We start from the raw sequence: 26,049 nt of genomic DNA, 5'->3' as shown, positions 1-26,049 counted from the left end.
TGACTTCCAATAAGCATACTATAAAAAATGCTTCTAAACATAGTCTTTTTTTTGTTTGTTATTCTATTGAGAGCATAAGGTTATCAGTACCTTTGAAAATATATAAATTTAGTGTTTTCATGCATTTTAATAAATTGTATTTAAAGAACCAGGTTCATGAGATTGTTTAATAATGACCAAATGTTTAAGTTCAGTATTCATGTAGTCTACAAGTTTGACTCACTTCACCATGTTTATCCAATTTAAGATACTAATTTGACTATGTTATAAAACCACTTTCAATATACATTCAAAAACCCTTATTTCTATTTGTCATGTAGCATGTTTTCTTTTGGAAGGGATTCAACAACTTTCTAAATCTCTTTCTGGCTGAGGCTGTTTATAAAAGTTGGAGGCACATGATAGAGATTGTTAGGAAGACATTCTTGTGAATGCATATATATTCTTAGAATAAGTAAATGGCACAAATCACAGTGGTAGGGATTGCTGATTATCATATCACAATATCAAATGACTAACAGTTATTGTTGGAAATGTCTTTCAGAAGGGAGAAATCTTACTCTCTTTTTTTTAAAAGAGTTGTAGAACTTTATCTTCATTGGGGGAAAAGTGATTGATTTATCCCTAATCATTTTGACAAAAGGCCATTACAAAACTTCCAGAACAAAAATCAATATAATTCAGTCCTTAGAATATTTTGCTAGAAAATAGAATAGGGTTAGAAATTTTTAGCATAAAAAACATACATCATTCCAAAATTTCTTTAATAGATGAAAATATCAGAATAAAACAGATGAAGAAATTAGTTACCAGGGATGGAAATTTTCCTCATAGTGATAAAAACTGATTTTCAGGGTTTTTTCCCCTTGCAACCTGAGTATAGGGACACAATGCAATTTCTCCCCACTCCCAACCCCCTTTCTGGCTTCTCTTATAGAAGAGCAAAGAACTAAAATAAAGCAATAATGATTGTATTCTCCCTGGAAGCTCCCCCCCTCAGCTACAATAGAAATCAAAGTCTTTTTTTTTGAGAAAAAAGCTAATGTGAGTTTAATGGCAAGTGTAGGGGCAAAGCTGGGCATTTGTGCTAATGTTCACACAGGTTTTGACTCTGAAGTAGATTCATGAAAGAAGTTAAGCATTTCCCTCTTTGACAGCATAAGGGGGAAAGGGGTAAAACATTAAGAATCTTAATCCAAGAGATTAAAAATAATAATACATTTTACTCCTGATTTGTTTTAAAGCTTTCTTTATATATTTTCTTTAACAGAGTCCAAATACTTTGATAGATCTTCCTGGTAATATTCAAATGAGCTTTAAAAAGTTGAAACACTTTAAAGTTATAATCTTTATCTGTTATGGTCAAAGTATTTGAAAGTTTAAAATTCATAAGTGAACTTATCTTTTACCTAATGGCAGAATACCTTAATTGTAGATGACAAAAATCTGTCAGATTAGGCAAAGTTAGCACATAATATGTGTTTAATAAATATTCATTGATTGAAATAACTTTGAGTTGAATTTGCCAATAAAAGCATATAAAATGTGAATCAGGTAATGCTTCATATCATTATTATATGTTAGGAAAGAAAAATACATTAATAAATAAGAAAATGAGACTTCTTACACATCTACTCCCAAGAATATTATACAATACAATACAATAGTGGATATGCACAGTCAGTGTTCATCATTCATGCTTTCAGGTCCATGTAAATCACAAGGGATTAAAAAAGGAACAAAATCTAATATTATTATGTTCTGTGCTCTCAAATTTGTGACCTAAATAACCATTCCTAAAGATATTTTGCAATAACATATTCTTCTCTAGCAAAAATACAAAAGTACAACTAACAATCACCTTTCACAACAAAAGCCAATAGTAAAAAAGATAGTAAAAAAGATAGATCTACTTTTAGGAAACTCATTTTAGTGAATAAGTAAGTACAGGATTTGTTGCATATTGTTATTGGGAAAACTCCTTTCCAATATCCTGAAAGTAGCCTGAAAGGTCTACTGGTTTTAGCTAAGAGTCCAGAGATGAGGAACTACCTATTTCCAAATGGTTATTTGGTTTACAGTTATAAAACCTTATTTTTTTTTACAAAAGTGAGGGGTTGTTGTTATGTATTGTTTCTTAAATATCATAATATCCATTTCTCTCTCTCTCCCCCCACCCCCCAAATGACCAACTGCATTTTTTGGAGAGGAAAAAGAGAAATAAAAGTCAGCTCAATTTACTGATATATTGGAAAAGTATGAAAATGAGTGATATATTATAACACTGGTTGATCTACCAACTCCATCCATGAAAGGATGGAGTGGGAGTCTTTTCTCATATCTATCCATTTCAGTATGACTTCATTTATATAATTTTTTTACATTTGCTTTTGCTTTTTTTGTGATCCTTCCATTTGAAATATAATTATGGTCTATATTATTTTTCTGGCTCTGGTTTACTTTACTCTGCATAAATCTGTATAGATCTGTCCATGATTTCATGTATACATCAATCATATTTCATCTGACACAATAATATTCCATTACACTCATGTATCACAGTTTCTTTAATTATTTTCCAATTGACCAGCATCTATTTTGTTTACAATTTTTAGTTATCTTAAAAAGTGCTGCTACAAATGTTTTGGAGATCTTGGGAACTTTTTTCTTATTAATGACTTTCTTGGGATATAAATTCAGCACATTATTGTCTCATTTGATTCTCATAGCTATTACTATCCTCATTTAACAGATTAGGAAACTGAGGCTAAAAGAATTTAAGTGAGTTGTCCAGTAATAATATGACAGAAACTTTGAACTTAGGTCTTCCTGAAGTCCAGTGCCATCTAGTGCTGTCCTATATTGGGGTCTTCTGCCCACATTTCTGATTTTGTAGCTCAGCAAATATCTAGATTTACTTTCTCCATTAACTTTTCTTCTTTCTTTCTATATTTCCCAGGAAATGTTCTCCCTGTGTCTATGATCTCCCACTATCCAAGTCTTAGTTACCCCCAAATTTTCCCCACTTTCACAAGCAGGACAAGTAGACTTTCCAAATGTCAAATATTCCAGTTTCCATCTAGAATAAACTCCTCCCCTTCTTTCACAGTTCATCTCTTTACTCATAAGAACATTCATCGGTGGAATCCTCATCCCATCCCCAAAATAAAACATCCTTCCTATCCTTTTCATTTCAATTTTCCCCTCTCTTCCTCATTCTACCTTGTAGGCTCTCCTCTTTCTGAGAAAAGAGAGGCTATCTTGTCCTCATTGCTAACCTTGATATGACTTTTTCTATCCCACTACTCCCCTCCCCAACCCATTACTATTTGTCTTCCCATGTTATAATATAGTCCCAGAGTGGAAGTATTCACCTGTAGAGGCAGGTGAATTCATTCACCTGGTTACCATAATATCTTCTGTCCTCCTTTTCATTGTTTTTTCCTACCAGATTTTTACCTTCATCCTTCTCTTTGCATACATGTAGAAGGAATGTTCTTACTGGTATCTGTTGTCACTCTGTTGCTATTGTTGTCCTTGCTGCATTTACTCATTCTTCCTGCATTTTTGTTGTAAGGGATATTCATGGGTCAAATAATCACTTCAATCTGACTACTGAAAAAAAAATTTCAAACTTTATTATTGAATGATGTACATTTTCTTCCTGTTTGACTAAGTTAAGATTTGTAGGATTGGTCATTATTGCACTTAGGAACAAATTGTGAGTGAGAAATAGTCTTGAGGAATATTTAAGTATACTTTTCTTTCTATTTGAAGATCTTTCTCTTGATAGCGTGCAGGATCTATTTTGAATTAAAGTGTTAAATATGAATACTTTATATCTGGAAATTTATAGCAGTTTTTTTCTAAAGGTGATCTATGAATTCTTTAAACTGGAATTTCATTTTCTATATTTAGATATTTTAAGCAGTTCTCTTCTATTCTTCATTATGGTGTTAAGGGTTTTTGCTGTGCAAAAGATTATAGGGAAATCTATAATCTTTAGTTTGTCCCAGGGAAACCTGTCAGTATGTTTTCTTGCATAGTGACTATGTTTTCTTTTATTATAAATTTTTGGTTATTTTTTGGACTCCCTTTTTCTAGGTTTTCTATTAGTTCTGTGTATTTACATTTCCAATCCATTGTTCTTTCTTTTCTTTCTTTGGTGAGACTTACCATTAAAGAGTCATGTTTTTCTATTTTGCTCCCTATTTTCTGATGTGAAGAACAAGAAATTCTGTATTCATAATTCTTATTTCTCTTTCAAACCACTCAGAAATGGTGCTCAGTGATTCTGTGTTCTTCTCAAATTTCACAAGGTTCTCTATTTCATCTAATATTGAAACTTTCTTTTCTGTTTTTTTTTCAGGAGTTTTTCATAGATGCCTGAAATAATTTATTAGATCCAGAAGTTTTTTTCTTTCTACTGCTCCTAGATTTCTTGTTGATTTATCTATTTATGTTCTAGGTATTTGAATTTTCTTCTTCCTATACTTTCAGTCCTTTTATCCTATTATGTTCCTTTTCACTCACTTTCTGATTCCCTCTACTCTAAGTGTGGCTTCCTTTGAAGAAGAGTCTCATGCTTCCTCCATTGATGAACATTTCATAGTTTATCTCTCTAGGTCTCTGTCTCCAGTAATTTTGTGATAGTCAATTCTAATACTCTTTAGATGTTTTGATCCTTCTCTCAGGCTACTCTCAGTGATACACAGCTCCCCATAAGGTTGGGGACCTGCTCCCTCTCTTACTCATTTCTCTGTCCTGGTGCTGGAAATTTAAAGACTATTTCACTGGCATTAGTGCTGTCAGTAATCAGGCAACCTTTTGTTCTAGAAAGGTTATACCTCAATTTGCTGTCCAGGTCCAAAAGAATTCTAAAGCTTAGATATCGGGCTCTGGTCTCCTTAGGAAACCAGAAAGGAGAGACTAGAATTCAGGGATTTGCCAGTTCACCCTCACTCCCAGCAGGATTGGATGTAATAGAGGGGTGCTATGTGAACTCAGGTTTGGGTTCTGGGGTTTGAGAGCTAAACCTTTTTTTTTGTTTTCTAGTTGTCCTAGATCATAGAAATAGATGAAATTACTATTTTGTATTTGATATATAATTTCTATTTTGGAGAATTTTGAGAGGTCAAGGGAATCATAAAAAATACTAGTCCTTCCTTTTGAAGCTCACATAATGTAGACATTCCTAAACAAAACTTTTAAACATTGCTTAAGTATTTTGCAATTCAGTCTGAACAACTTATAGATTTCTAAGTAGTGACTAAAAAAAGGAACCAACATGCAAAATATAAATTCAAAGAACAATTGCTCACTTGTCTGATATGGACCTGAACTAGCCAGATTGCTAGTGGATATATTCCTTGAAGTAAAAGTTCCATGCTAACAAAAAGAATTTACCAACATGATAATTATGAGTAGAAATTTATAATAGTTAAACAAAATGGAACAGATGATGACTTTGTACCCAGGCAAATCTCTAAGAATATAAATTGTAGACTAATAGGTAATCCTCTTTGAGAGTTCCCTACATTCATGGAATTAAAGTTCTGAATCAAAAATAAAATTAAAAAGGAGCCAAATGCATTCTAAATCAACCAACCAAAAACCAAGAATTTATTAAAGGCAATGTACCATAATTATATATTTGAAGTATTATAAAAGATGATTTTAACTAGTAGTGTTCAAAATATTTAAGTGAATGAAAACCTGAAAAAGTGAGCAGACATTTCTAGATGTCTAAGAACAGCAGGTGTATACTGCCAAATATTTATCAGTTGGCTCTCTTTCCACCAAAAATAAAATGTACATACGACTAACTTTAAAGTTTGACCTAGATAAACATTTTTTCCATCATGCTATACAGTCTAGACAATCAATAAAACAACAAATCAAACCCTGATTTGAAGCATTTTCTGATTTTTGAAACATGAATGCTTACACTGAAAATTTAATAATTTATTCCTAACAGTCTATATCAACTAGTTCCAGCAAAACATTGGAAAGAAAAAAAAACATGGAAATAATGAATGAATACCATAATTGAAGGGGACTTTAGGGGAAATTTAATAAAACTCTTGCCTCAAATATATAACTGTTGAGAAATGGGGAACCAATCTCTTCTTGAATACCTGCAGTGAAGGGGAACATACTATCTCAACAAAACAACTTTCTTTCTAGAGAATTTTAAGGGTTAGAAACCTGATGTTGAACCTAAATCTGCCTTCCTGTAAATGCCACTCATCAATTTTAGTTCTGTCCCTGGAGTCATTTAGAATAAATCTAATCTCAGGAGTATTAGCAATGAAGGCAGAATGGATTCTAGTGACAAGGAGGGTTTTTATTACCAGGAAGTTGCTTCCTTTGATCTCTCCTAGTATTCAGTGTGATTCATGACAAATGCAATATGTCATCCTGCACGTTCATGTAAATGACACTTGCAAGACTATGGGGACCTCTCTTCCTCCTTAAGAATTGGCTAAGGGAAAGAGTGATTTTTAGTCCTGGTAGGGAGTTCATTGTTCTGTATATTCCTATAGTGGAGAGTTAATTAATAATTGTTATGGGATAAGGGAAGACCTGAACAAAAACCAAAAGAGAAGTAGCTTTAATGAATGCATGACAATAGAGTTCAATGTTTCAGAGTTTCTTATTGCCCATAAAATGCATTGTAAAAATAGATCCTAAAATACTCCTTGTAATGCTAATCTGAAAAACATTCAATTTCTAACTTCTCAGCCAATACAAGCTTGCCATTTTTATGGTACCACATTTTAACCTTCAGTTAGTCAATATTTCTACTAAAAAGCTTGCTTTGCAGGGATAGATGTCAATTTTAAATTTTTCTTTGTAAGTAATGATATTTCAAAAAACATAATGAGTAGTAAGTTGTTTATTATTCTTGTGATCTGAGAAGTAATTAGATTTGGTTAAATGAGTAATTTTTCACTATAGCTGAAAAAAATCCACTGGATTTTAAATAAAAAACATTAAAAGAAAAAGCAGTGATTAAATAGAATAAGAACCCAAAGGGACACAAAGAGTACAGTCAGGAATACCCAGATATTTTGATTACTAAAAATTATGTACCCTATTCTTTGTGCCATGTTAGATGGAAAAGATAAAGAAAACAAGATCTAATGAGGTGAAATAACTTCTTTTTTCCATATTCACCCAAATTTTAGATTTGGAAAGGATCTCAGAGATATCTTATAGTGTAATGATATTTGTAGGAAAATATATTCCCTCTATAACATATCTGAGAAATGATAATTAAATATTTGTGAGAAGACCCTTAGTGAGGGGACCTCATCACCCCCTAAGGCAGAACTATCAACTTTGGGATGACTCTTTTTTTAAAGAATTTTTCTCTGATAGACAGTTTGCAATGGTGGATAGAAGGTTAGTTTTTAATTTAGTTTTTTTTTGAAAGGCAATGGGGTTAAGTGGTTTGCCCAAGGTCACACAGCTAGGTAATTATTAAGTGTCTGAGGCCGGATTTGAACTCAGGTACTCCTGACTCCAGGACTGGTGCTCAAACCACTGTGCCACTTAGCTGCCCCAAAGGTTAGTTTTTAAAGTGAAAAAGATTTGAGTTTATGTACTGCCTGCTATGTTCTTGGTGAGTGACCCTAAGTAATCCATGGAGGTAAACTCTCATTTCTTTAGGCATCTCTTTAATACTCTAAGTTGCAAAGAAACACTTACCTGCATTGTTAGAATAAAATGGGCATTCATTGGGCACTTATTCCAATGATGAAAACATAAGTCGTCTCCATCCCTAGCTTTTTTCCTTACACTGATCCAAAATGTACAGCCTTGCAACTTCCATCCATTAGTCCTGGTTCTGCCCTCTAAAATAAAGAAGTCTAAATCAGAATCCACATGATTCACACCCCCCCAAAAAAAAAAATTGAGGACAGTTAGCATGTAACCCTTGCATCTCTCTTTTCCAGCTTAAAAAAAAAGCATATTTCCTCCAACAAATCCCATTTTCTTCTTTTGCTGTCAAATCACATCTGGGAATGAGATCATGTTAAAAATCTTTGAAAAACAAATCTCAACTATTCCAAACTCTAGAAACTATTCCAAGATGTAAGAATAAGGATAGTTTTCCATCATCTATGAAAAATGTATACATTGTCAATATCTCTTCATTTTAAATAATGTAATAACATTGAGATTTAATTTTGATCAATTCATTTTTGTCCAATTCCAATTGCGAAAATCTATGGTCTTTCTTTAAAATGAGTGTTTGGGGGGACAGCATTGGCCATGAAGTCAGGTAGATCTGAATTCAAATCTGACCTCACACATTTGACATTTACTAGTTGTATGATCCTGGGCACCCTACTTAGACCCATTTGCCTCGAAAAAAAATATAGAATGAACAGCTGGGAATAAGTCTAGAGATATAGTTATAGCATTAGTATTAATCTCTTAAGAAAGGAGGATACTGACTTAATTTAGAGTTTTTCAGTAATAACATCATAGATGACAACAGTTTCAGTCCATTGACTCCTTAGCTAATCATACATATAATATGGCCAAATCTATAGCTTTTTTCATACTGAGCAGTTATTACTATGGCAAAAACATATCATCATTAGGAATAAATCAACATGCTTCCTGTTAACTCTCCCTGTTGGTGAATGAACAACCCAGTGTCTGGTGAATTCTGCATCACAATAATTAGAAGAACTAACAAATAAGAACCAAAAAATGACATAATTATTAATGATTTTTTCTCCCCCAAATTATGGAAATACCATGCTTGAAACTGAAAAGGTCAAAGGAACATGAGGCCCTGATTTAATTTTTGTATTTATGCTGATCTTAAGAGATATATGAAACCCCTCAAAAATCTAAAAAAGGAAGGGACTTCAATCTAGTCCAAACCCGTTACTTTGCAGAAGAGTATACTCAGGTCCAAGGAAATTCGATATTTGCTGAAGTCAATCTGGTAATCAATAGCAGAGACAAAATTTTAACATAGGTCTTCTCATTGCAGAGTTATTTCTCTTTTCATATGACACATTTTCTATGCCATGGGAAATTTCTATCCTAGAGTAACACTTAGAACATATGTGTCAATGGCTTAATATGTGCACTACTCCATTGAAACTCTCTTCCAGGCTCTGTCCAGGATGCTCCACTTGGGGCACAATACAAGGGGTAAGGCATGGATCTATGCTCTACATTGATGCAAGTCAGGAAATTCTTTGAAGTTTATATTCTTAGAGAGTTCTCTAGAAAGTAAAAAAGGGATTATTACTTGTGCAGTCACACAGCTAATATGTATTGAGATGGGACTTGAATCAAGGTCTTCATAACTCTGATTAGGTGTACTACTTGTTACCAAAGCAAATTATATTGCATTTTATACATATACATATATTCATATTGAAATTATACATACATATACATACAAGTATATTTATATACATGTAAACAATATCCAAAAATCTATAAAAAATAAAGAGAAATGATTTATATTTAAAGAACTTATTTTACTTTTTTAAATTTTATTACTTTAAAAGAGGGTTAACTAATTCCTTTAAAAAATCACCTGTATAAAGATAAATCAACCATTTGACAGAATAATTATAGAATCAAGTTGGAACTTACTTTTAAAGAATGACTGCCAATTGAAATTAAAATGAGAGATTATCTACAAAATTGCTATTAGTGAGAAAATGAGAGATTGATTTAAAAGAAAAGGAACATATCTATTTTATTAAATAAGGATTAATTGGAAGTAATTTCTAGGAATATTGCTGCATTGTTCACAATAATAGATTATAAAGAGAGGTAATTATTATAACAGTATGACTGATAAAATGTTTTGAATGTAAGAAAGGAAAGGCTGCAGACTTCAGACAGAAAAACATGGTTAATAATCAGTTTTGTTCTTTCCATGATGAAAGAGGGATATCAAGGAACTCCTGTACTATAGTCACAAACAACACTGTCATTGTCTCCTCAGATAGAATTGTATTACTAAAATATAGTAGATAGTTATTACACTCTTACTGGTCCATTTAGTATTGGTTAAAAAGGGGAAGTTCATTCTGTTAGTAAACTAATTTAGTTGAATATGTGACTTTTTCATGACTAGAAACATCAACTTTATACAGACCATACGAAAAGAAATACATTATTTACATTACTTGTCATCTTTTTCTGCTTCAGATTAGAATAATGAGATTTGGGAACCATTTTTATGGACAGAACTACAAAATGAGTGATGATTGAATATCAGAGTTGAGTGAAGAATATAGGAGTACTACATCTGACTAAATTAAAAGAGCAAGATTATGTATAATAATAACATTTTAACATTACAAATATTGATATCTCCATAAGAGGCTATGAGATTTCCAAAAAATGATGGAAGAAGAAAATGATGGAGAGAAAGTAAAAGTTCATCTGAAAAGATAAAACAAAACAAGAATTAATTGTTGCTCCATTACCACTGAATTCATTACAAGAAGATATGTAAAAGGTTCATGATATTTTAGTTGTCTTGCTCTGCATTTTACCACAATTAAAGAAAACACAAATAAACCAAACAAAACAAATGAGAAGAGCATAGCATTTATTTGTATGGTTATTTTGTCAGTTACTTTTCTTTTTTGCACATGAAACAGCAAATCTAATAGCTACTTTTTAATGAAATAAATTGAAACTAAATTTGTGAAGGTGAAACTCCTGTCTCTCAATGTTTCATGCTTATTCAACTATAATTTATTAAGTGCCTACTATATGACATTGACTATGCTAAGCACTGGGAGTATGAATTTTAAAAAGAAGGCAATCCCTGACCTAAAGGGTTTTGCAGTCTAATAGGGAATGTCAATGCAGAAAAGAAAGCTGAAAAGTGGGAGAAGTAAGAGAATTCAGTCAAGAAGATGATATTCCATGGCATCCAAACCAAGGAAAGTTTCTGATGAAAAGTGAAATTATATTGTTCAGTTGTATCTGACTCTCTGGACCCCATTTGAGGTTTCCCTGAATTGGAGTGATTTACATTTTCCTTCTCATTTTATAGATGACAAACTGAGACAGAGTTGTGACTTGTCCATGGTTATACACCTAATATGTGTCTAAGGCAAGATTTGAACTTGGGAAAAAATGGGTTTTTCCTCACTCCATGTCTTGCACACTATCCATTGCACCATCTACCTGCCAAGGAAAGTGGAAAGTTGTCATAAAAATTCAAATCTCATGTAATAGCTTTAGCGGTTCACACTCCAATAAGAGAAGATAGGAGACAGAGGAAATAGAAAATGTCTTGAGTATCCAAAACTGAGTTAATCAGCATTGATGTTATGATTTTAGGTGATAAGTTTATCCTAGAGGGGACATGAAGTCCCATGAAGTTCAAACCAAGCACAACTACTGTTGAACAGTGAATCATTACCTGGACAATTTAGTGTAATTCTTACTATTGTTTCCGCTCAACCAGTCTCAAAGTACTATATTCATCTGAATTAGAATTAGAATTTAGGCAAAGAAAATACCCTACAGAGTAAAGTTATTCCCTTTAAAATTCTATATATTGTTTCAAATGTGAAGATCCCCTAAGTAACAGTATTAGATTTTAAAGCAAACATGATTTTGAAAAGCTTTTGAAAAAACATCTCTCATACTCAGACTAGTATATGGTATTGCCATAAGATATTTTGTTTGTTATTTTGCTCAATCGTTTTGGTCATGTCTGACTCCCCAAGTCCTCATTTAGGATTTCCTTAGCAAAGTAACTAAAGTAATTTGCTCGTTCCTTCTCCAACTAATTTTGTAATGAACTGAAGAAAACAGGGAAGTGACATGTCCAGGGTCACATAGTAAGAGTTTGAGACCAGATTTGAATTCAGGAAAATGTATCTTATCATTTGCAAGTGGGATTAGAATCATTCTTTTTGACCCAAGAAAGACAGACCAAGAAGCAGCAGATACAAATTGCGCAGACAGATTTTGCTGCTATACAATAAAAAGCTTTCTAGCATTTTAACTATTCAATAGCAAAACAGATAGCCTTACTAGGAAAACAAGTTCTGGGTCATTCAAGTTCTATAAGTAAAGGTTGGATGACAACTTCTTAGGGATTTTACAGAAGTAATTACTGTTCTGGAATAGGTTGAACCAGATATCTTTTAAAAATTGTTGCCAATGATTATTTTAACTTTGTTTATAATTCCAGTCTAGAACTTTGTCGCAGAATTATGGATGTTACATTGTCACAGAAATATGGAATAAAACAATTGTACTACTTAGGATTTGTAAAGCAACTAAGAGATGATTTAGTTGAATTGTTACTCTGGGAAGAATGTAATCTACAATATTTTCAAGAGATGTTTTATTCAGTCACTGTATTTAGAACTTTAAAGATAGGGAACTTGAAAATATTATTCCTTAATATTGATAATTTATCTACATCTTTTGAATTCACATTAATCGCTACTAAGTCCTATCATTTGCATATATAAGGATAACAAGTCACTTTTCCAATTAATTAATAAAATACTTGAAGAAAGTTTTCCTCTCTCTACCTCAGAGTAGTTTTTAAAAAAAGGTGGAAGGTGCTTTAAATCACATGTTTTTTAAAGTATATATAAACATTAATTTTTCTGGTGGTAATGGAAATACTAATCTTTGTCTAAACATCACTAATTGTCATATTGTTGGAGGTACTCAATTATATTAATATCAACAGTGCTATATAAATGAAAGCAGGTTACATAAAGAAGTTATAGTTAAATGGAAGGAATCATCATAGCTTCTTATGGGGACTTTTATAGGGAAGTAGTTTTCACTTGAAGGCAAGGAAGAATATAATTTCATGGGAAATTTTAACTTGTCTTTTACTCTTCATGACTAATGCAAATAAATTCATTAATTAATATAAATTTAAAAATAATAAATTCACTAAATTGTTCCTTTGAGGATAACTTCAGCCCTTGTGCCAACGTATCTTGCATAGTATGGGGAGATGAAGTATATGAAAAGCTTAAAAAGATACTCTCAGGCAAGATACAGTTACTTGCTAATTTTGATTCAGTTATTTTTAGATGGCATTTTTAGAGCACATGTTACATGGCAGTATTAGAGTACATATGAAAAACCCACCCCAAACTAAAAGAAAGAAGTATGTCAAGAAGATATAGTTTCCAATTAACACCTGCAAACTACCTGTTTTTAAAAGTGCTATTAAGTCCTCAAAAATGAGAATAATGGATAAAAGAAATGATACTGACATGGACTATCTCTTTGTTCTGTGGAAAATTAATCTAGTTTTAAATAAGGAAACCTAAAAAATCCCAGGATATTTCTAAGCCAAAAAACACTTGATACTCTTGCAAAGTGGGAAAACATCGCAACTAAGGCTTACATTGAGAACATACTCATTTATCAAACGTTGAAAAAGAAAATTGTGAAGGATTTTAAGTGGTATTTTTTATAATCCTATGATAAATGGTAGATACAACTGAATTTGTAGGTTGCTTTTCATGAAATCCAATTAATCCAGCTTATCCTAAGATCTTTATAGATGAAACTTAAAGAAGGAAAACAAACAGAAAAAAGGTAGTTAATATTATATTCTTCTTCATAGACATGGAGTCACTGACATTAAGACCCCATTGTAGAATTTGTATAGGGTTTTGGATAAACAAAAAAATAAAATTTTGAAACAAAGATGGTAGAATCATCTGGACTACATAAACTGTTGACAAAAGAGGTTCAAGATAGAGTTGATATAGTTTTAATCTTGATATTTTCTGTGAACATTTTCCAAAACTATACAAAACAGAAAATAAATGAACTCCCCAAAATGCATTATTATGCCAAAGGAGGAAAGGAAGGTTGACTCATTATAACTACAATGACAAAAGTACTTCAATTAATTAAGTTATTCACTGCTATGTCAATCAAACTGCCAAATAATATTTTATAGAGATAGCAAAAAGTAATAAAAACATTGCTATATAAAACTAATAGGTGAGGAATCTGAGGGTTAATGACTAAAAAGGAGTCTGTCAGTGCTAGATCTAAAACTGTATTGGAAATTTTTAACACTGGGAACAATTTAATACTAGTAAAAATACACAGGTTGAGAAGTGGAAGAGATTAAATTCATGATATACAGAAGCAAAAAACATTAGTTGTTTTGTGTTCAATAAATTTTAAAATCAGTTGACAGGGGAAAGGGTTACTATTTGGCAAAAAAAATGCTGGAAAAGTTACACAGTAATTTGGCAGAACTAATTTATTACAGTGTACCAAGATATGCACCAAATAAACATCTGATCTTGATGGAAAGGGTCACATCATTAAACATAAAACAAACAAACAACAAAACTTAGAAAATCAAAAAAGAAATTCCTTTGCATAATTTTGGATAGATGAAGAGTTCATGCCTAAAGAAGTGAGAGGGTATTACACAAAATAAAATGAACAGTTTTGAGTATATGTAATTTTTTTAAGGTTGTTTTTTTTTGGCAAGACAATGATGTTAAGTGGCTTGACCAAGACTACACAGCTAGGTAATGATTAAATGTATGAGGCCAGATTTGATCTCAGATACTCCTGACTCCAGGGCCACTGCTCTATCTACTGTGCCACCTAAACTGCCTCGACTATATGAAATTTTAAAATATTTTTAAACCAATAAAATAATTAAAATTAAAAGGGAAACATAACCTATTTCTTACTTTTTCTATCTCTATAAATCATTACAGCAATTTTTCCTGATAAAGATTCCATACCTTAGCTATTTAAAGAATTGATTCAAATTTATAAAGCCAAAATCCATTTTGCAATGGATATATGGTCAAAGGAAAATTTCTAAGCTATTAATAATCATATGAAAAATATTCTAAATGAATAAAAATTAGAAAATATAGATTAGAACAAATTCTACCTCATATGCATAGGACTGATAAAGGTGACAAGAAAATGATGAATATTGAGAAGGAAATAGAAAAACAAGGCACTCTAGTTTACTATTGGTGGAACTGTAAAAATGTTTACAAATTGGATCCATGGCCAAAAACTACATATATATACTAATCACACACATGTATCCATATGTATATATGTGTATATATGCATATATAAAATACATATATACTTAAATGCATACACACAAATGTATATATACTTTGAATCTTAAAACTGAAAGTAAACAAAGAAAGAAGATAAAGATATATGTATATTTACAAAGACAACAATAATAGTAGCTGACATTCATCTTATAATGTACCAGGGAGACATTATACTAAAGACTTAATAATTATTACTTAATCCCTGGAGAAAGTGCTATCGTTTCCATCATTTTACAGATAATGAAATTAGGCAAGAGAAGGTAAGGGACTTGACTATGGTCATATAGATTAGTAAATGACTAAGTTCTAGATTTGAAATTGTCTTTCTGACCATGTCTGTTGTACTCTACTTAATGTACTGGCTTGCTGCTTTATACATGCAAACAACTATACATACATACATATTACACACAATCACACTAAGGAGTTGCAAATAATGATTCCCCTGAAGTGGTTGCATGTTTTAAAATTTGCAGTATTTGAAATTAATATATATGAGAAATTGGGTATTTGGTTCCAATTCAAAGAGAACATTAAATATGAATTCAAATAATATAACAACTTCAATAGTTTTTTTATTCACATTAATATAAAACTAGATGAAGATATATATATGTGATTATACCTCTATATAGTATGTATATATATATATATTCTATATGACACACATATAAATGCAAATACATATATGCATACTCACACAGACATATAGTCTTTTCATTTTAATCAAAATTGAGAGACAGAGGAGGTGTCCTCCTATTGGAGATGGCTAAAGTTTTGTCCTTCATAAATGTAATTGAATAATATTGTCCCAAAAGATGTCACAAGATCTATTTTTCAAAGGAAATTATGTGTTTTATTTTTATCTTTGAGAACATATAGCCCCTTTGAGGACAGGAATTGCCTTTTCTTCATTTTTTTACATTCCCCCCCCAAATTTAACAGCATTAGACATGGTAAGCAATACATTTTAAATTTATTCATCTATTTATTCCTATTACCTGAGATGAAAATATGGGAAAGGAACAAATTGTTTTTCACAAATGGTAGTCTACAGTTGACCACAACCTTTTTTTAAAAAAAATTTTACTTTATGTTATGGAATAAAACAAACATTTTCATAACATAATATAATAAAAAAAAGACCTGCACATAAAATTAAAAATCCATTTTGCACAATTTGCTATATAATTCTTTTTTTCCAGTTCTCCTCCCTCTGCCCTTGAGTTAACCTATTAGACATACATACATGTGTACATACATACATATAGTCATAATCAAGATAACTTATTCATTAACAAAATAATATTGCCATTACTCTATACCTTGATTTCTTAATTCTGTTCATTTCAGTGTTCATTATTGCAATCAAATTTTTCCATGTTTTTCCTAAACTATTCTTAAGTAACATGACTGAAAACTTTGTAAAATACAAGATACTTCTATATTTATTATTCGATGAATATCTTTTAAAATTGACTTCATAGATCAAAATGAGCAATTAAAGGTTCTTCTGCAACAGTCCTTTTCTTACAATGTTGAGTTTATATATGATGACTCTCTAGGTACAACAAACAAAAACAAAACTAATTCATTATTATTAATGTCAAATAATGAACGAAATAGGGAGCTGTTATTCATCAAAGTGTTCACCATTATCATATATAATGTCCAGTGCCAAGATAGAAGGATTCCCTTTTAGATGGTGTGTTTTTCCAGATATCCCTGTTAATGGATGACATAGAACTGATTTTTTTAAAACATCCAAATACTACAGTTCACCTAAATTAGATTCTCTCAAATCTCTCAAAAGAGTTACAACTAACAAAAACAAACAAATGCATGAAGAACATCTATTTTTCACCCCATGATATTCATTTGGTTGGATTGTCTTAAGAAATGGTGAAAATTGAACAGGAAGAAGAGATTGGATGGTTTGGATTAGTGCTGAGAAATTGTTCAATGTTTTCAATATTTCCTCCCTTGTCTTCGACATGGGTGTATGTATGCATGTATGTATGTATGAGTGCTTTTACTATGGATCAAATCAGGAAACAAGATAATCTTTAAAGAAAAAAATTTCAGATAAACCTAAAGACAATAGAGAGACAAAGCTATTCACATAGGTCAGAACCTTACATATAAAAGTATCAAAAGGACATATGTGATTAGTAATGTATATAAAGATCAAGCCTCTAAGATAATCTGAATGGCACTTTGATCCTCTTAATCTTCAAAGACTCCTTTTGGAGCATTTATGGCACAACATGGTCAAGTATTTCCAGGATAAGAACATATAGAAAGGTTTCAATCTGCACAGAGTTCCCACAGCAGGTATACTGCCAAATATTTATCAGTTGGCTCTCTTTCCACCAAAAATAAAATGTACATATGACTAACTTTAAAGTTTGACCTAGATAAACATGTTTTCCATCATGCTATACAGTCTAGACAATCAATAAAACAACAAATCAAACCCTGATTTGAAGCATTTTCTGATTTTTGAAACATGAATGCTTACACTGAAAATTTAATAATTTATTTCTAACAGTCTATATCAACTAGTTCCAGCAAAACATCGGAAAGTAACAAAACCATGCAAATAATGAATGAATACCATAATTGAAGGGGACTTTAGGGGCAATTTAGTAAAACTCTTGCCTCAAATATGTAACTGTTGAGAAATGGGGAACCAATCTCTTCTTGAATACCTGCAGTGAAGGGGAACATACTATCTCAACAAAACAACTTTCTTTCTACAGAATTTTAAGGGTTAGAAACCTGATGTTGAACCTAAATCTGCCTTCCTGTAAATGACACTCATCAGTTTTAGTTCTGTCCCTGGGGTCATTTAGAATAAATCCAATCTCAGGAGTATTAGCAGTGAAGGCAGAATGGATTCTAGTGACCAGGAGAGATTTTATTACCAGGAAGTTGCTTCCTTTGATCTCTCCTAGTATTCAGTGTGATTCATGACAAATGCAATGTGTCATCCTGTACTTTCATGTAAAGGACACTTGCAAGACCTCTCTTCCTCTTTAAGAATTGCCTAAGGGAAAGAGTGATTTTTAGTCCTGGTAGGGAGTTCATTATTCTGTATATTCCTATAGTGGAGAGTTAATTAGTAATTGTTATTGAGATAAGGGAAGACCTGAAAAAGAAAACCAAAAGAGAAGTAGCTTTAATGAATGTATGACAATAGAGTTCAATGTTTCAGAGTTTCTTATTGCCCATAAAATGCATTGTAAAAATAGATCCTAAAATACTCCTTGTAATGCTAATCTGAAAAACATTCAATTTCTAACTTCTCAGCCAATACAAGCTTGCCATTTTTATGGTACCACGTTTTAACATTCAGTTAGTCAATATTTCTACTAAAAAGCTTGTTTTGCAGGGATGGAGGTCAATTTTAAATTTTTTCTTTGTAAGTAATGATATTTCAAAAAACATGAGTAGTAAGTTGTATATTATTCTTGTGATCTGAGAAGTAATTAGATTTGGTTAAATGGGTAATTTTTCAATATAGCTGAAAAAAATCCACTGGATTTTTAATAAAAAAAAACATTAAAAGAAAAAGCAGTGATTAAACAGAATAAGAACCCAAAGGGAAACAAAGAGTACAGTCAGTTATACCCAGATCTTTTGATTTTTAAAATTATGTGCCCTATTCTTTGTGCCATGTTAGGTGGCAAAGATAAAGAAAACAAGATCTAATAAGGTGAAATAACTTCTTCTTCCATATTCAACCAAATTTTAGATTTGGAAAGGATCTCAGAGATATCTCATAGTCTAATGATATTTGTAAGAAAATATATTCCCGCTATAACATATCTGAGAAATGATAATTAAATATTTGTTAGAAGACCCTTAGTGAGGGGACCTCATCACCCCCTAAGGCAGAACTATCAACTTTGGGATGACCCTTTTTTTAAAGAATTTTTCTCTGATAGACAGTTTGCAATGGTGGATAGGTTAGTTTTAAATTTAGGGTTTTTTTGCAAGGCAATGGGGTTTAGTGGTTTGCCCAAGGCCACACAGATAGGTAATTATTAAGTGTCTGAGCTGGATTTGAACTCAGGTACTCCTGACTCCAGGACTGGTGCTCCAACCACTGTGCCACCTAGCTGCCCCAAAGGTTAGTTTTTAAAGTGCAAAAGATTTGAGTTTATGTACTGCCTGATACGTTCTTGGTGAGTGACCCTAAGTAATCCATGGAGGTAAACTCTCATTTCTTTAGGCATCTCTTTAATACTCTAAGTTGCAAAGAAACGCTTACCTGCATTGTTAGAATAAATTGGGCATTCATTGGGCACTTATTCCAATGATGAAAACATAAGTCGTCTCCATCCCTAGCTTTTTTCCTTACACTGATCCAAAATGTACAGCCTTGCAACTTCCATCCATTAGTCCTGGTTCTGCCCTCTAAAATAAAGAAGTCTAAATCAGAATCCACATGATTCACCCCCCCCAAAAAAATTGAGGAGAGTTAGCATGTAACCCTTGCATCTCTCTTTTCCAGCTTAAAAAAAGCATATTTCCTCCAACAAATCCCATTTTCTTCTTTTGCTGTCAACTCACATCTGGGAATGAGATCATGTTAAACATCTTTGAAAAACAAATCTCAACTCTTCCAAACTCTAGAAACTATTCCAAGATGTAAGAATAAGGATAGTTTTCCATCATCTATGAAAAATGTATACATTGTCGATATCTCTTCATTTTAAATAATCTAATAACATCGAGATTTAATTTTGATCAATTCATTTTTGTCCAATTCCAATTGCTAAAATCTATGGTCTTTCTTTAAAATGAGTGTTTGAGGGGACAGCATTGGCCATGAAGTCAGGTAGATCTGAGTTCAAATCTGACCTCACACATTTGACGTTTGCTAGTTGTATGATCCTGGGCACCCTACTTAGACCCAGTTGCCTCAAAAAAATGCATAGAATGAACGGCTGGGAATAAGTCTAGAGATATAGTTATAGCATTAGTATTAATCTCTTAAGAAAGGAGGATACTGACTTAATTTAGAGTTTTTTCAGTCATAACCTCATAGATGACAACAGTTTCAGTCCATCGATTCCTTAGCTAATCATACATATAATATGCTCAAATCCTATAGCTTTTTTTCATAGTGAGCAGTTATTACTATGGCAAAAACATATTATCATTAGGATTAAATTAACATCCTTCCTGTTAACTCTCCCTGTTGGTGAATGAACAACCCAGTGTCTGGTGAATGCTGCATCAGAATAATTGGAAGAACTAACAAATAAGAACCAAAAAAATGACATAATTATCAATGATTTTTTCTCCCCCAAATTATGGAAATACCATGCGTGAAACTGAAAATGTCAAAGGAACAATGAGGCCCTGATTTTATTTTTGCATTTATGCTGATCTTAAGAGATATATGAAACCCCTCAGAAATCTAAAAAAGGAAGGGACTTCAATCTAGTCCAAACCACTTACTTTGCAGAAAAGTATACTCAGGTCCAAGGAAATTCGATATTTGCTGAAGTCACTCTGGTAAACAATAGCAGAGACAAAATTTGAACACAGGTCTTCTCATTGCAGAGTTAGTTCTCTTTTCATATGACACATTTTCTATGCCATGGGAAATTTCTATCCTAGAGTAACACTTAGAACATATGTGTCAATGGCTTAATATGTGCACTATGCCATTGAAACTCTCTTCCAGGCTCTGTCCAGGGTGCTCCACTTGGGGCACAATACAAGAGGTAGGGAATGGATCTGTGCTCTACATTGATGCAAGTCAGCAAAATTCTTTGAAATTTATATTCTTAGAGAGTTCTCTAGAAAGTAAAAAAGGAATTATTACTTGTGCAGTCACACAGCCAATATGTATTGAGATGGGACTTGAATCAAGGTCTTCATAACTCTGATTAGGTGCACTACCTGTTACAAAAGCAAATTATATTGTATGTTATATAATACATATATTGATATTGAAATTATACATACATATACATACAAGTATATTTATATACATGTAAACAATATCCAAAAATCTATAAAACATAATAAAGAGCAATGATTTATATTTAAAGAACTTATTTTACTTTTTTAAGTTTTATCACTTAAAAGAGGGTTAACTAATTTCTTTAAAAATCACCTGTATAAAGATAAATCAACCATTTGACAGAATAATTATAGAATCAAGTTGGAACTTACTTTTAAAGAACGACTGCCAATTGAAATTAAAATGAGAGATTATCTACAAAATTGCTATTAGTGAGAAAATGAGAGATTGATTTAAAAGAAAAGAACATATCTATTTTATTAAATAAGGATAAGTTGGAAGTGATTTCTAGGAATATTGCTGCATGTTCACAATAATAGATTATAAAGAGAGCTAATTATTATAACAGTATGACTGATAAAATGTTTTGAATGTAAGAAAGGAAAGGCTGCAGACTTGAGACAGAAAAAACATAGTTAATATTCAGTTTTGTTTTTTCCATAATGAAAGAGGGGATATCAAAGAACTTCTGTACTATAGTCACAAATAACACTGTCACTGTCTCCTCAGATAGAATTGTATTACTAAAATATGGTAGATAGTTATTATACTCTTACTGGTCCATTTAGTATTGGTTAAAAAGGGGAAGTTCATTCTGTTAGTAAACTAATTTAGTTGAATATGTGACTTTTTCGTGACTAGAAGCATCAACATTATACAGACCATAGGAAAAGGAATACAACATTATTTACATTACTTGTCATCTTTTTCTGCTTCAGATTAGAATAATGTGATTTGAGAACCATTTTTATGGACAGAACTACAAAATGAGTGATGATTGAATATCAGAGTTGCATGAAGAATCCAGGAGTACTACATCTGACTAAATTAAAAGAGCAAGATTATGTATAATAATAACATTTTAACATTACAAATATTGATATCTCCATAAGAGGCTATGAGATTTCCAAAAATGATGGAAGAAGAAAATGATGGAGAGAAAGAAAAGTTCATCTGAAAAAGATAAAACAAAACAAGATTAATTATTACACCATTACCACTGAATTCATTACAAGAAGATATGTAAAAGGTTCATGATATTTCAGTTGTCTTGTTCTGCATTTTACCACAATTAAAAAAACACAATGAAACCAAACAAAACAAATTAGAAGATCATAGCATTTATTTGTATGGTTATTTTATTAGTTACTTTTCTTTTTTGCACATGAAACTGCAAATCTAATAGCTACTTTTTAATGAAATAAATTGAAACTAAATTTGTGAAGGTGAAACTCCTATCTCTCAATGTTTCATGCTTATTCAACTATAATTTATTAAGTGCCTACTATATGACATTGACTATGCTAAGCACTGGGAGTATAAATTTTAAAAAGAAAGGCAATCCCTGACCTAAAGGGTTTTGCAGTCTAATAGGGAATGTCAATGCAGAAAAGAAAGCTGAAAAGTGGGAGAAGTAAGAGAATTCAGTCAAGAAGATGATATTCCATGGCATCCAAACCAAGGAAAGTTTCTGATGAAAAGTGAAATTATGTTGTTCAGTTGTATCTGACTCTCTGGACCCCATTTGAGGTTTTCCTGAATTGGAGTGATTTACATTTTCCTTCTCATTTTATAGATGACAAACTGAGACAGAGTTGTGACTTGTCCACGGTTATACACCTAATATGTGTCTAAGGCAAGATTTGAACTTGGGGGAAAAAATGAGTTTTTCCTCACTCCATGTCTTTCACACTATCCATTGCACCATCTACCTGCCAAGGAAAGTGGAAAGTTGTCATAAAAATTCAAATCTCATGTAATAGCTTTAGTGGTTCACATTCCAATAAGAGAGGATAGGAGACTGATAAAATAGAAAAGGTCTTGAGTATCCAAAACTGAGTTAATCAGCACTGATGTTATGATTTTAGGTGATAAGTTTATCCTAGAGGGGGACATTAAGTCCCATGAAGTTCAAACCAAGCACAACTACTGTTGAATAGTGAATCATTACCTGGGCATTTTAGTGTAATTCTTACTATTGTTTCCACTCAACCAGTCTCAAAGTACTGTATTCATCTGAATTATAATTAGAATTTAGGCAGAAAAAATACCTTACAGAGTAAAGTTATTCCCTTTAAAATTCTATATATTGTCTCAAATGTCAAGATCCCCTAAGCAACAGTATTAGATCTTAAAGCAAACATGATTTTGAAAAGATTTTGAAAAAGCATCTCTCATACTCAGACTAGTACATGGTATTGCCATAAGATATTTTGTTTGTTATTTTGCTCAATTGTTTTGGTCATGTCTGACTCCCCAAGTCCTCATTTAGGATTTCCTTAGCAAAGTAACTAAAGTAATTTGCTCGTTCCTTCTCCAACTAATTTTGTAATGAACAACTGAAGAAAACAGGGAAGTGACATGTCCAGGGTCACATAGTAAGAGTTTGAGACCAGATTTGAATTCAGGAAAATGTATCTTATCATTTGCAAGTGGGATTAGAATCATTCTTTTTGACCCAAGAAAGACAGACCAAGAAGCAGCAGATACAAATTGCAAAGACAGATTTTGCTGCTATACAATAAAAAGCTTTCTAGCATTTTAACTATTCAATAGTAAAACAGATAGCCTTACTAGGCAAAACAAGTTCTGGGTCATTCAAGTTCTATAAGTAAAGGTTGGATGACAACTTCTTAGGGATTTTACAGATGTAATTACTGTTCTGGAATAGGTTGAACCAGATATCTTTTAAAAATTGTTGCCAATGATTATTTAAACCTTGTTTTATAATTCCAGTCTAGTACTTTGTCACAGAATTATGGATGTTACATTATCACAGAAATATGGACTAAAACAATTGTAACTACTTAGGATTTGTAAAGTAAATAAGAGATGATTTAGTTGAACTGTTACTCTGGGAAGAATTTAATCTACAATATTTTCAAGAGATGTTTTATTCAGTCACTGTATTTAGAACTTTAAAGATAGGGAACTTGAAAATATTATTCCCTTAATATTGATAATTTATCTACATCTTTTGAATTCACATTAATCGCTACTAAGTCCTATCATTTGCATATATAAGGATAACAAGTCACTTTTCCAATTAACTAATAAAAATACTTGAAGAAAGTTTTTCCTCTCTCTACCTCAGAGTAGTTTTTAAAAAAAAGCTGGAAGGTGCTTTAAATCACATGGTTTTTAAAGTATATATAAACATTAATTTTTCTGGTGGTAATGGAAATACTAATCTTTGTCTAAACATTACTAATGGGCATATTTTTGGAGGTACTCAATTATATTAATATCAACAGTCCTATATAAATGAAAGCAGGTTACATAAAGAAGTTATAGTTAAATGGAAGGAATCATCATAGCTTCTTATGGGGACTTGTATAGGGAAGTAGTTTTCACTTAAAGGCAAGGAGGAATATAATTTCATGGGAAATTTTAACTTGGCTTTTACTCTTCATGACTAATGCAAATAAATTCATTAATTAATATAAATTTAAAATAATAAATTCACTAAATTGTTCCTTTGAGGATGACTTCAGCCCTTGTGCCAACATATCTTGCATAGTATGGGGAGATGAAGTATATGAAAAGCTTAAAAAGATACTCTCAGGCAAGCTACAGTTACTTGCTAATTTTGATTCAGTTATTTTTAGATGGCATTTTTAGAGTACATATTAGATGGCAGTATTAGAGTACATATAAAAAAACCCACCCCAAACTAAAAGAAAGAATAAGTATGTCAAGAAGATATAGTTTCTAATTAACACCTGCAAACTACCTGTTTTGAAAAGTGCTATTAAGTCCTCAAAAATGAGAATAATGGATAAAAGAAATGATATTGACATGGACTATCTCTTTGTTCTGTGGAAAATTAATCTAGTTTTAAATAAGGAAACCCAAAAGATCCCAGGATATTTCTAAGCCAAAAAACACTTGATACTCTTGCTAAGTGGGAAAACATAGCAACTAAGGCTTACATTGAGAACATACTCATTTATCAAACGTTGAAAAAGAAAATTGTGAAGGATTTTAAGTGGTATTTTTTATAAACCTATGATAAATGGTAGATAAAACTGAATTTGTAGGTTTGTTTTCATGAAATCCAATTAATCCAGCTTATCCTAAGATCTTTATAGATGAAACTTAAAGAAGGAAAACAAGCAGAAAAAAAAGGTAGTTAATATTATATTCTTCTTCATAGACATGGAGTCACTGACATTAGACCCCATTGTAAAATTTGTATTGGGTTTTGGGTAAACAAAAAAAAATTAAAACAAAGATGGTAGAATCATCTGCACTACATAAACTCTTGACAAAAAAGGTTCAAGATAGAGTTGATATAGTTTTAATCTTGATATTTTCTGTGAACATTTTCAAAAACTATACAAAACAGAAAAAGATTGACTCCCAAAATGCATTATTATGCCAAAGGAGGAAAGGAAGGTTGACTCATTATAACTACAATGACAAAAGTACTTCAATTAATTAAATTATTCACTGCTATGTCAATCAAACTGCCAAATAATATTTTATAGAGATAGAAAAAAGTAATAAAAATATTGCTATATAAAACTAATAGGTCAGGAATCTGAGGGTTAGTGACAAAAAAAGGAGTCTTGTCAGTGCTAGATCTAAAACTGTATTGGAAATTTTTAACACTTGGAACAATTTAATACTAGTAAAAATACACAGGTTGAGAAGTGGAAGAGATTAGATTCATGATATACAGAAGCAAAAAACATTAGTTGTTTTGTGTTCAATAAATTTTAAAATCAGTTGACAGGGGAAAGGGTTACTATTGGCAAAAAAAATGCTGGACAAGTTACACATTAATTTGGCAGAACTAATTTCTCACAGTGTACCAAGATATGCACCAAATAAACAACTGATCTTGATGGAAAGGGTCACATCATTAAATACAAAACAAACAACAAAAACTTA

The sequence above is a fragment of the Macrotis lagotis genome, chromosome 7 (genome assembly GCF_037893015.1).
Source record: "Macrotis lagotis isolate mMagLag1 chromosome 7, bilby.v1.9.chrom.fasta, whole genome shotgun sequence".
In the NCBI taxonomy this organism is placed as follows: domain Eukaryota; kingdom Metazoa; phylum Chordata; class Mammalia; order Peramelemorphia; family Peramelidae; genus Macrotis; species Macrotis lagotis.
The sequence above is the reverse complement of the archived record's forward strand: the minus strand, read 5'-3'. Positions refer to the sequence as shown.